This window comes from Nerophis ophidion, linkage group LG15 (assembly GCF_033978795.1).
Source record: "Nerophis ophidion isolate RoL-2023_Sa linkage group LG15, RoL_Noph_v1.0, whole genome shotgun sequence".
NCBI lineage: Eukaryota > Metazoa > Chordata > Actinopteri > Syngnathiformes > Syngnathidae > Nerophis > Nerophis ophidion.
Window position 1 is genome coordinate 6,024,636 of NC_084625.1, and position 12,554 is coordinate 6,037,189.

Sequence of the window (12,554 nt, forward strand, 5' to 3'; positions counted from 1 at the left end):
CACCGCTACCACGTGACCGTGAACCTTGCCGCCAGCAAGGTGCTGGGCGAGGCGAGCCCCCCTCCCCGCCCCCGCCATGGAGGTGCGGCGGGATGTTTGACGACGCGGAAGGCAGCGGTTTGTCTCGCGTTGCCGCCGAGATGCGCGGTCGGCTGACAGTGAGACAGGAAATAAGACTTCCCCGTCGTCCTCTAATGGATGGCGAGCGGCGACCACGCCAGCGGACGTGCTCCCGCCCGCGCCGCCGCCATCCGTCAGCACTCGCAATCCGGCCTGCGAGCCGAAAGGACGCCATCGATCACGCCGGGAGACAGATGCTAAACAACAGAAACACCTGGGGAAATGCTGATTGATTCCAACTCTAAAATTATACCTCCTCTGGTGGATTTCTTTCATGGGACTGAAGTTGTCTCCATACCAACATTTTAGTACCGGTACCAAAATGTAAAGGAGACCACAAAAAAAGGGCATTATAGGCTTTTTTTTTTTACATTAAACACATGTTTATTATTGCGGGCGGCATAGCTCGGTTGGTAGAGTGGCCGTGCCAGCAACTTGAGGGTTGCAGGTTCGATTCCCGCTTCCGCCATCCTAGTCACTGCCGTTGTGTCCTTGGGCAAGACACTTTACCCAGTGCCACCCACACTGGTTTAAATGTAACTTAGATATTGGGTTTCACTATGTAAAGCGCTTTGAGTCACTCGAGAAAAGCGCTATATAAATATAATTCACTTCACTTCACAATTTAGTCCTTAAATAAAATAGTGAACATACCAGATAACTTGTCTTTTTGTAGTAAGTGAACAAACAATCAATCAATCAATCAATGTTTATTTATATAGCCCTAAATAAACAAGTGTCTCAAAGGGCTGCACAAGCCACAACGACATCCTCGGTTCAGAGCCCGCAAAAGGGGCAAGGAAAAACTCACAGCCCAGTGGGACGTCAATGTAAATGACTATGAGAAACCTTGGAGAGGACCGCAGATGTGGGTGACCCCGTCCCCTCTAGGGGAGACCGGATGCAATGGATGTCGAGTGGGTCTAACATAATATTGTGAAAGTCCAGTCCATAGTGGATCTAACTCAGGGGTAGGGAACCTATGGCTCGAGAGCCAGATGTGGCTCTTTTGATGACTGCATCTGGCTCTCGGATAAATCTTAGCTGACGTTGCTTAACACGATAAGTAATTAATAGTTCCGCTGGTTATCACAGTGTTAAAAATAACGTTCAAAATAGAAAACATTCTCATGCATTTAAATCCATCCATCCATTTTCTACAGCACCTGTTCAAGAAGTCGCATTATTGGTAAGAAGTATTTGATCTATTATTGGCTAGCCGCAGAATAACAATGTTATTTGAAATAATAAGAGGCTTATTGTACTCTTAAAAAATGTTGTTATTAATTAAAAATGCTTGCATTTAGTTGTATTCAGTGTTAAAAAATATTATATGGTTCTCAAGGAAATACATTTAAAATATTTGGCTTTCATGGCTCTCTCAGCCAAAAAGGTTCCCGACCCCTGATCTAACTTAAAGGCCTACTGCAACCCCAACTACCGACCACGCAGTCTGATAGTTTATATATCAATGATGAAATATTAACATTGCAACACATGCCAATACGGCCGGGTTAGTTTAGTAAATTACAATTTTAAATTTCGCACCGACGTATCCTGCTGAAACGTCACAGTTTGATGACGCGTGCGCGTGACGTCACGCATTGTAGAGGACATTTTGTTCCAGCATCGTTCCCAGCTATTAGCTCCTCTGTTTTCACCGCGAAATTCCACAGTATTCTGGACATCTGTGTTGCTGGATATTTTGCAATTTGTTCAATGGACAATGGAGACATCAAAGAAGAAAGCTGTAGGTGGGAAGCGGTGTATTGCGGCCGAAAAATGACGGTGACGCTTTACTATGGAACAGAGATGTCAAGCGAACACGGTTGGATTGGACCACAAACGCAAAGTACAGTGTATTATGCAGCGATCATTTCAAAAGATCGTGTTTCGAAGAGAGTCCTTTGCGAAGGGCAGAGATGGGTATCGCCACCACCCGTTGACTGGTGCTGAAGAAAGGTGCAGGGCCGACCATCAGGTTGTACAGGTACAACCATATAATCTCACTAAAACACTAGCAACACAATAAGCAGATAAGGGATTTTCCAGAATTATCCTAGTAAATGTGTCTAATAACATCTGAATCGCTCCCACTGTATAGTCTTTTTTTTTTTTCTAGTCCTTCACTCTCACTTTCCTCATCCAGAAATCTTTCATCCTCGCTCAAATTAATTGGGGAAATCGTCGCTTTCTCAGTCCGAATCGCTCTCGCTGCTGGTGGCCATGATTGTAAACAATGTGAGGATGTGAGGAGCTCCACAACCCGTGACGTCACGCGCACATCGTCCGCTATTTCCGGTACAGGCAAGGCTTTTTTTGATCAGAACCAAAAGTTGCGACCTTTATCGTCGGTGTTCTCCACTAAATCCTTTCAGCAAAAATATGGCAATATCGCGAAATGATCAAGTATCACACAGAATGGACCTGCAATCCCTGTTTAAATAAGAAAACCTCAATTCAGTAGGCCTTAAATAGTGAGAGTCCAGTCCATAGTGGGGCCAGCAGGAGACCATCCCGAGCGGAGACGGGTCAGCAGCTCAGAGATCTCCCCAAAGGCTCCTAATTAGTCTGCTGACGTATGCAGTAACATATTGTGTCATTTATCTACCTATTATTTTGTCAACATTATAAAGGACAAGCTGTAAAAAAGTTGTATTAATCTACTTGCTCATTTACTGTTGATATCTGCTTATTTTCTATTTTAACATGTTCTATCTATACTTCTGTTAAAATGTAATAATCACTTATTCTTCTCTTCTTTGATACTTTATGTTAGTTTTGGATGATACCACACATTTAGGTATCGATCCGATACCAAGTAGTTACAGGATCATATTGTCAGAATAATTGACCCCCCGTCCTTTAGAAACAGCGTCAGAGCGTGGCGGGACACTGTACAAGGGCACAGGTCGACGTGTTTCTCCCCATTGAGCCAAATTTAATTCTGTCTCTGCTTAATTCCTTGCTTCTTTGTCTGTTTAATAGATGCCATCAGTGTTTGAACCTGACACATACATTGGTCATAATTTAAAAGTTCTCATGTGTCCAGGGACGTATTTCCTGAGTTTATGAACATAATATGATTTTTTTTTTTAAAGATAAAAGATTTTGTGACAATATAGATGTATCGACTAGCTTTTGTATTTGGTATCATTACAGTGGATGTCAGGTGTAGATCCACCCATGGCTTTTGTTTACATTGTGACGCCAATGAGCTGTTGTATCCTCCTACGGTGTGTCGTGAAGCATGTTTAGCTATTGCTGGTCCTGCAGTGATAATGATACTTGTAAGAAACTCACTTTATTTGTCGCCTTGGAGGCGAGGATTAGTGATTTAGAAGTAGCTCGGACACCGACTGTGGATAAACGTTACCTGCTAGCTAGCTCGCCATGTCTTAAAGCACCTCTTCCTGATAAAAATAAAAACATAGTTGTCTTACTTAAGGATTGTGAAGGGAAAGTTCCAAATTTCCAAAATTGTGCAGTTTCTCTTTAAAGAAAACTCTCGGATTCACTTTTATTTTTTTCATTAAAAAAAAACTAATGACAAAAAACAAATTGTATTCATTTATGTATTATTTACATTCACTTTTCTGGTTCCTTGTTCCGATATGTAGTAGTTTATCCCTAGTAGAGCAGTATAATAAGTTTTTTAGACTTTTTGTATTTATTAATGCATTTTTTCCTCCTTATTATTTGTGTATTGTTTCTGTATTGTTAAAATGCTCTCGTGCTGCAGCGTTTTTTTAGGTGAGGGACAATTCTACCTCGTGATGTCACTGCCAAAGCATGGAAATGTGGCACCACCTCATGGAACGTTTACAACGAAAACAACAACAAAACTAATAATATTGACAATATTTCAGAATATTTCCCATTAATATTTTGTGTGAATTTAAATGATTTTGGCGCACATATTTTATAACGGATACTAGTGATTGTTTCCTTGGTAAAAAAATGAATAAATAAATAACTATAATAACAGTTTTCAGTAAAGTAGTATCAAATATCAAACTGTACATGTACTGTAAATTTATTTATAGTATTCACATGTGAATAATGCTGTATAATAGACTGTATTTATGTTATTCACATGTGAATAATGTTGTATAATAGACTGTATTTATGTTATTCACATGAGAATAATGCTGTATATTAGACGGTATTTGTTATTCACATGTGAATAATGATGTATAATAGACTGTATTTATGTTATTCACATGTGAATAATGTTGTATAATAGACTGTATTTGTTATTCACATGTGAATAATGCTGTATAATTGACTGTATTTATATTATTCACATGTGAATAATGCTGTATAATAGACTGTATTTATGTTATACACATGTGAATAATGCTGTATAATAGACTGTATTTGTGTTATTCACATGTGAATAATGCTGTATAATAGACTATGTATGTTATTCACATGTGAATAATGTTGTATAATAGACTGTATTTATGTTATTCACATGTGAATAATGCTGTATAATTGACTGTATTTATGTTATTCACATGTGAATAATGCTGTATAATAGACTATGTATGTTATTCACATGTGAATAATGCTGTATAATAGACTGTATTTATGTTATTCACATGTGAATAATGCTGTATAATAGACTTGATTTTGTATTATCCACATGTGAATAATGCTGTATAATAGACTTGATTTTGTATTATCCACATGTGAATAATGTTGTATAATATTCTGTATTTATGTTCTTCACATGTGAATAATGCTGTATAATAGACTGTATTTATGTTATTCACATGTGAATAATGCTGTATAATAGACTGTATGTATGGTATTCACATGTGAATAATGATGTATAATAGTCTGTATTTATATTATTCACATGTGAATAATGCTGTATAATAGACTATTTATATTATTCACATGAGAATAATGCTGTATATTAGACGGTATTTGTTATTCACATGTGAATAATAATGTATAATAGACTGTATTTATGTTATTCACATGTGAATAATGCTGTATAATAGACTGTATTTATGTTCTTCACATGTGAATAATGCTGTATAATAGAATGTATTTGTTATTCACATGAGAATAATGCTGTATAATTGACTGTATTTATATTATTCACATGTGAATAATGCTGTATAATAGACTGTATTTATGTTATACACATGTGAATAATGTTGTATAATAGACTGTATTTATGTTATTCACATGTGAATAATGCTCTATAATAGACTGTATTTATATCAGTCACATGTAAAAAATACCTAAGTGTTTAGTGTCTATTGTGAGCAAACTGTGGTGCGGAATTTCCCCCAGGGATCAATAAAGTACTTTCTATTCTATTCTATTCTAAATATGGTGGTATCAAGTAAGTATGGAGAACGGTGCCAAGCCTAGTCAGAAGTATAATAGCACAGAGGTTAAGGAGTAGGATGTCCTCATCTTCGCCTTTACATTTAGCCAATAGTGACAGTCAAACAATACATTGATTTCCCACAAATGGATCCCAGCCAAACAATCTAGGCCCAGCCAAGGGGAAGAAGAAAAAAAAAAAATCTATTTTTGCGTCCCTCATTTTCCCCCATCTGGCACGTCTGGGCCCATTTCCTCATCGATCAAGGTCATCGGAAAGATGGCCGTCATCATCGTCTCTCCCAGGACCGCCTCACAGATGTGACAAATTGAAGGAAAGCACAGAACCCCAACAGCTGCCAAGCCAGAAAAAGAAGGACCACAAGAGTCCTCGCTTAACTTCCACTTTGTTCTTGCTCTTCGCGACGATAAGCCCCCCAAAAATAATATTTGTATGCTCAAATTGGTCAAGGTGTAATAGCAATTAAAGGCCTACTGAAATGACATTTTTTTCTTCATTTAAACGGGGATAGCAGGTCCATTCTATGTGTCAGACTTGATCAATCCGCGATATTGCCATATTTTTGCTGAAAGCATTGAGTAGAGAACATCGACGATAAAGTTCGCAACTTTTGGTCGCTAATAAAAAAAGCCTCACATCTGAACATTGTTTACAATCATGGCCACCAGCAGCGAGAGCGATTCGGACTGAGAAAGCGACAATTTCCCCATTAATTTGAGCGAGGATGAAAGATTTGTGGATGAGGAAAGTGAGAGTGAAGGACTAGAAAAAAAAAAGACAGGGCAGTGGGAGCGATTCAAATGTTATTAGACACATTTACTAGGATAGTACATCCTCTGCTGGGTCTTCTTGATGAGGGAGCTGATGGTCGGCTCGAACTTGATGGTGGTGCCCAAAAAACAAAAGGAGTCCACAATGGAGACGTGGGTGGGAGAGTCAATCAGGGTGAGAGGGGGTGGTGGGGCTGTGACTTTCCTGAAGTCCAAGATCGTCTCCACTGTTTTCTGGGTGTTCAGTTGCAGGTTGTTGAAGCTGCACCAGGACGCCAGCCGGTCCACCTCTCTCCTTTAGGCGGGTAGTATCGTCCGCAAACTTGAGCAGCTTTACGGACTGGTGACTGGAGGTTCAGCAGTTTGTATACAGGGAGAAGAGCCAGGGGGAAAGTACTCAGCCCTGAGGTGTACCAGTGTTTGTGGTTCGACTGTCCGAGACAATCTTCCCCAGCCGCAAGTGCTGTCTTCGTTCTGTCAGGAAGTCATTGATCCAACGGCAGAGGGAGTTGGGCACGCTGAGTTGGTAGAGCTTGTCTCGTAACAGCCCTGGGAGAATGGTGTTGAAGGCAGAGCTGAAGTCCACAAACAGGATCCTAGCGTACGTTCCTGGGGAGTCCAGATGCTCCAGGATGAAGTGGAGGGCCAGGTTCACTGCATCATCCACAGACCTGTTGGCTCTGTAGGCAAACTGCACTGGGTCCAAGAGGGGGGCGGTGATGTCCTTTAGGTGGGGCAGGACCAAGCGCTCAAAAGGACCTCATAACCTTTGTGCTGAAAATTGTAATTTTCCCTCGGGGATTAATAAAGTATGTCTGATTCTGATTCTCGGTCCGAATCGCTCTCGCTGCTGGTGGCCATGATTGTAAACAATGTTCATATGTGAGGAGCTCCACAACCCGTGACGTCACGCGCACATCGTCTGCGACTTCCGGTACAGGCAAGGCTTTTTTATTAGCGACCAAAAGTTACAAACTTTATCGTCGATGTTCTCTACTAAATCATTTCAGCAAAAATATGGCAATATGGTGAAATGATCAAGTATGACACATAGAATGGACCTGCTATCCCCGTTTGAATAAGAAAATCTCATTCACATTTGGACGGCCTATTAAAGGGGAACATTATCACAATTTCAAAAGGGTTAAAACCAATAAAAATCAGCTCCCAGTGGCTTATTTTATTTTTTGAATTTTTTTTCAAAATTTTACCCATCCCGGAATATCCCTAAAAAAAGCTTTAAAGTGCCGGATTTTCGCTATCTGTGAAGCCATCGTCCATTTTCCTGTGACGTCATCCAGTGATGCCAATACGGATAGCACAGCAAGATATAGCGACATTAGCTCGGATTCAGACTCGGATTTCAGCGGCTTAAGCGATTCAACAGATTACGCATGTATTGAAACGGATGGTTGGAGTATGGAGGCAAATAGCGAAAACGAAATTGAAGAAGAAACTGAAGCTATTGAGCGAATAGCTATTGACGCTATTCGGCCATGTTTGCCTTAGCATTGCCAATAAAATGTGCAGACCAAACGTTCGGAACTTTCGCATCTTGTGACACTGGATCAACTTAAATCCGTCGATTGGTAAGTGTTTGTTTGGCATTAAATGTGGGTGGAGGGAAACACTGGATGCAAATATAGCTACAAATGTACATACAGCTAGCTTAAATAGCATGTTGGCATCGATTAGCTGGCAGTCACGCCGCGACCAAATTTGCCTGATTAGCACATAAGTCAATAACATCAACAAAACTCACCTTTGGGATTTCGTTGACTTTTATCGTTGGAAATGCATCTGCAGGTTATCCATACACCTCTGTACCATGTCTGCCTTAGCATCGCCGGTAAAATGTGCAGACACTTCGGCACATTCAATGGGGGTCTGGTGGCAGATTTCTTTGACTTTATCGTTGGAAATGCATCTGCTTTCAGTGTTGCAGGATATCCACACAATCTTGCCATCTCTGTAGTAGCAAAACTTTCGTCGGCAAAGTGTGCGGAACAAACGACTGACGCTACTCGGCCATGTTTGCCTTAGCATCGCCGGTAAAATGTGCGGACCAACGATCGGAAGTTTCGCATCTTGTGACACTGGATCAACTTAAACCCATCGATTGGTAAGTGTTTGTTTGACATTAAATGTGGGTGGAGGGAAACGCTGGATGTAAATATAATTTCAAATGTACATACAGCTAGCCTAAATAGCATGTTAGCATCGATTAGCTGGCAGTCATGCCGCAACCAAATATGTCTGATTAGTAGGGGTGTAACGGTACACAAACATTTCAGTTCGGTACGTACCTCGGTTTAGAGGTCACGTTTCGGGTCATTTTCGGTACAGTAAGAAAACAACAAAATATGAATGTTTTGGTTATTTGTTTACCAAATTTGTAAACAATGGCATTATCCTTTTAACATTGGGAACACTATAATAATTCTGGCAACGTTAATCCACATTAAACTGCCTCAAGTTATTGCTTTGATTAAATAAAATGAAAAAAAACTTTCTTCTACATGTAAGAAGTGCAACATTAAACAGTTTCAAGTCAACTCATCATGCTTAATTTAATACAACATTTGGGAAGCCTTTGGTTGACTTTTATTGTGTAAATGTTGTATTTTTATCAACATGTGATAGCAGGGACCCTGCCATTCAAAACTAGGCTGCTACATTACTAATGATTCATGTAACTATAACTGAAAAAATAATTAGCCCTCACCTCAAGCCTATACTGTGAGCTAGCTGAGCTGCAGTTTAAGTTTCTAGAAGGTCAACGGGCTCATAGTGAAGTTTGTAACAGTTGTGACGGGAAAGTGATTAGTATAATTTGGGTAGAGTGCGCTCCTCCCCTGCTAGACGAATATCTCTGTGCTCAATGCTGAAGCATTGGCTACCTCGTTCTGAAGTCTGAATACGCACTGCTGCTGATTGGCTGTTACATCGCTCTGAATACGCACTGCTGATTGGCTTTGTATGTAACCAATCAGATGGTTGTGTGGGCGGGACAATGCTCGCTGCTGAGACAGAGCCACGGAGGCAGAAAGCAGAGCAGATTGTGAAGACTTCTGCTTTCAAACTTGTTCGGTCCGCCCGCGTGACGAACCGAAACCCCCGTACCGAAACGGTTCAATACAAATACACGTACCGTTACAGCCCTACTGATTAGCACGTAAGTCAACAACATCAACAAAACTCACCTTTGTGATTTAGTTGACTTTATCATTGGAACTGCATCTGCAGGTTAGCCATACATCTCTGTAGTAAGTGAATTATAGTGAATTATATTTATATAGCGCTTTTCTCTAGTGACTCAAAGCGCTTTACATAGTGAAACCCAATATCTAAGTTACATTCAAACCAGTGTGGGTGGCACTGGGAGCTGGCGGGCAAAGTGTCTTGCCCAAGGACACAACGGCAGTGACTAGGATGGCAGAAGCGGGAATCGAACCTGTAACCCTCAAGTTGCTGGCACGGCCACTCTACCAACCGAGCTTTCGTCGGTGAAGTGTGCGGAACAAACGACTGACCATTTCGTCGGCTTTCCCCACACCCTCGTATTTTGAACAAATTCCGTCCAATTTCTTGCCACTTTCGCATCTTTGGGCCAGCGACCCGGGCTTGTGCTTGTTGCTTTTATGTGTTTTTTTAAGTGTGTTTTTTAAGTGTTTGTACCATCATGTTAATGAAATTAAACAATGGATGTCCGCTAATTTTTTACAACTTAACGCCAAAAAAACGGAAATGCTGATTATCGGTCCTGCTAGACACCGACCTCTATTTAATAATACAACTTTAACATTTGACAACCAAATAATAAAACAAGGTGACTCGGTAAAAAATCTTGGTATTATCTTCGACCCAACTCTCTCCTTTGAGTCACACATTAAAAGCGTTACTAAAACGGCCTTCTTTCATCTCCGTAATATCGCTAAAATTCGCTCCATTTTGTCTACTAAAGACGCCGAGATCATTATCCATGCGTTTGTTACGTCTCGTCTCAATTACTGTAACGTATTATTTTCGAGTCTCCCCATGTCTAGCATTAAAAGATTACAGTTGGTACAAAATGCGGCTGCTAGACTTTTGATAAGAACAAGAAAGTTTGATCACATTACGCCTGTACTGGCTCACCTGCACTGGCTTCCTGTGCACTTAAGATGTGACTTTAAGGTTTTACTAAATACGTATAAACTACACGGTCTAGCTCCATCCTATCTTGCCGATTGTATTGTACCATATGTCCCGGCAAGAAATCTGCGTTCAAAAGACTCCGGCTTATTAGTGATTCCTAGAGCCCCAAAAAAGTCTGCGGGCTATAGAGCGTTTTCCGTTCGGGCTCCAGTACTCTGGAATGCCCTCCCGGTAACAGTTCGAGATGCTACCTCAGTAGAAGCATTTAAGTCTCACCTTAAAACTTATCTGTATACTCTAGCCTTTAAATAGACTTCCTTTTTAGACCAGTTGATCTGCCGCTTCTTTTCTTTTTTCTCCTATGTCCCCCCCTCCCTTGTGGAGGGGGTCCGGTCCGATGACCATGGATGAAGTACTGGCTGTCCTGAGTCGGGACCCAGGATGGACCGCTCGCCTGTGTATCGGTTGAGGACATCTCTATGCTGCTGATCCGCCTCCGCTTGAGATGGTTTCCTGTGGACGGGACTCTGGCTGCTGTCTTGGATCCGCTTTGAACTGAACTCTCGCGGCTGTGTTGGATCCATTATGGAATGAACTTTCACAGTATCATGTTAGACCCGCTCGACATCCATTGCTTTCGGTCCCCTAGAGGGGGAGGGTTGCCCACATCTGAGGTCCTCTCCAAGGTTTCTCATAGTCAGCATTGTCACTGGCGTCCCACTGGATGTGAATTCTCCCTGCCCACTGGGTGTGAGTTTTCCTTGCCCTTTTGTGGGTTCCTCCGAGGATGTTGTAGTCGTAATGATTTGTGCAGTCCTTTGAGACATTTGTGATTTGGGGCTATATAAATAAACATTGATTGATTGATTGATTGATGTTTGTTTTGTTTATTCGTTTTCAAAAACATGCATTGGTGCTTGTGACTTCACGAAGCTGACCACGGCATAAATTGACATTTGACATACAAAGAACTCGGCCGTCTGAACTCCCAATTGTTTGTAGCCCGAGCCATAACGGTGGAAGTGAAGTGAAGTGAATTATATTTATATGGCGCTTTTCTCTAGTGACTCAAAGCGCTTTACATTGTGAAACCCAATATCTATGTTACATTTTTAAAAGGGAACATTATCACCATTTCTGAAGGGTTAAAACCAATAAAAATCAGTTCCCAGTGGCTTATTTTATTTTTCAAAGTTTTACTCAAAATTTTACCCATCACGCAATATCCCGAAAAACGACTTCAAAGTGCCTGATTTTTAATCCAATCCAATCCAATCCACTTTATTTATATAGCACATTTAAACAACAATAACGTTTCCAAAGTGCTGCACAGCCATGTTAAAAACAATTGTAGAAATAAATAAATAAAATAAAATAAAAGTATATATATATATATATATACATATATATATTATGCTCCACCAATGACTGAATAAAAACAAAAAATAAATAAATATAAAACCAATAAAACAATATAAAAACAAATATGATTAAAAACTATTTTAAAGGGTAAAATCAATTAAAACAGTAAAATAAAAATAAAAGTGTATAAAAAACACAGAGGACAACAGAGGACCACACAACTCACGTAGTATTAAAAGCCAAAGAATAAAAGTGGGTCTTAAGACGAGACTTAAAACACTCCACTGTGGAAGCAGTTTGAACATGGAGGGGCAGAGTGTTCCAGAGCTTAGGGCCGACCACAGAGAAGGCCCTGTCTCCCCTGGTCTTAAGTCTGGTCTTGGGCACCACGAGCTGGAACTGGCTCTCGGACCTCAGAGCGCGCGCAGGAATGTAAATTTGGATAAGGTCCGAGATATATTGAGGTGCCAGTCCATGTAAAGATTTAAAAACAAACAGCAATGTTTTAAAATCAATTCTAAAATGAACAGGGAGCCAGTGCAAACTCTGAAGAATTGGGGTTATATGCTGGCGTTTCCTGGCCCCTGTTAAAAGTCCTGCTGCCGCGTTCTGGACTAACTGCACCCGGGAGAGAGCTTTTTGGCTAATGCCAGCATAAAGTGCATTGCAGTAGTCCAGGACACTTGAAATAAAAGCATGCACGACTTCTTCAAAAAGGTTAAAAGATAAAAACGGTTTAAGCTTTACTAAAAGACGAAGGTGATAAAAACACGATTTTAAAACGCCATTGACTTGTT

The 12,554-nt window shown here is 40.6% G+C and overlaps 1 protein-coding gene and 1 long non-coding RNA gene across 3 annotated transcripts in view; one reads left to right on the forward strand and one right to left on the reverse strand.

The window, feature by feature from the left end:
• Positions 1 to 12,554, reverse strand: part of rnf152 (ring finger protein 152) — a 45,735-nt gene that overhangs the window by 19,040 nt on the left and 14,141 nt on the right. Inside the window, exon 1 of one of the 2 annotated variants that reach the window (XM_061921307.1) lies at positions 8,021 to 8,145. The exons of the other annotated variant lie outside the window; for it this stretch is intronic. The gene's annotated coding sequence lies outside the window, so the exon portion shown is untranslated. Of the gene's footprint in view, positions 1 to 8,020; positions 8,146 to 12,554 lie in introns of those variants that run through there. 2 annotated transcript variants of the gene reach the window in all.
• LOC133569132 (uncharacterized) overlaps positions 1 to 12,554 on the forward strand; it is a 62,579-nt gene that overhangs the window by 13,256 nt on the left and 36,769 nt on the right. The gene's annotated exons all lie outside the window — the stretch shown is intronic.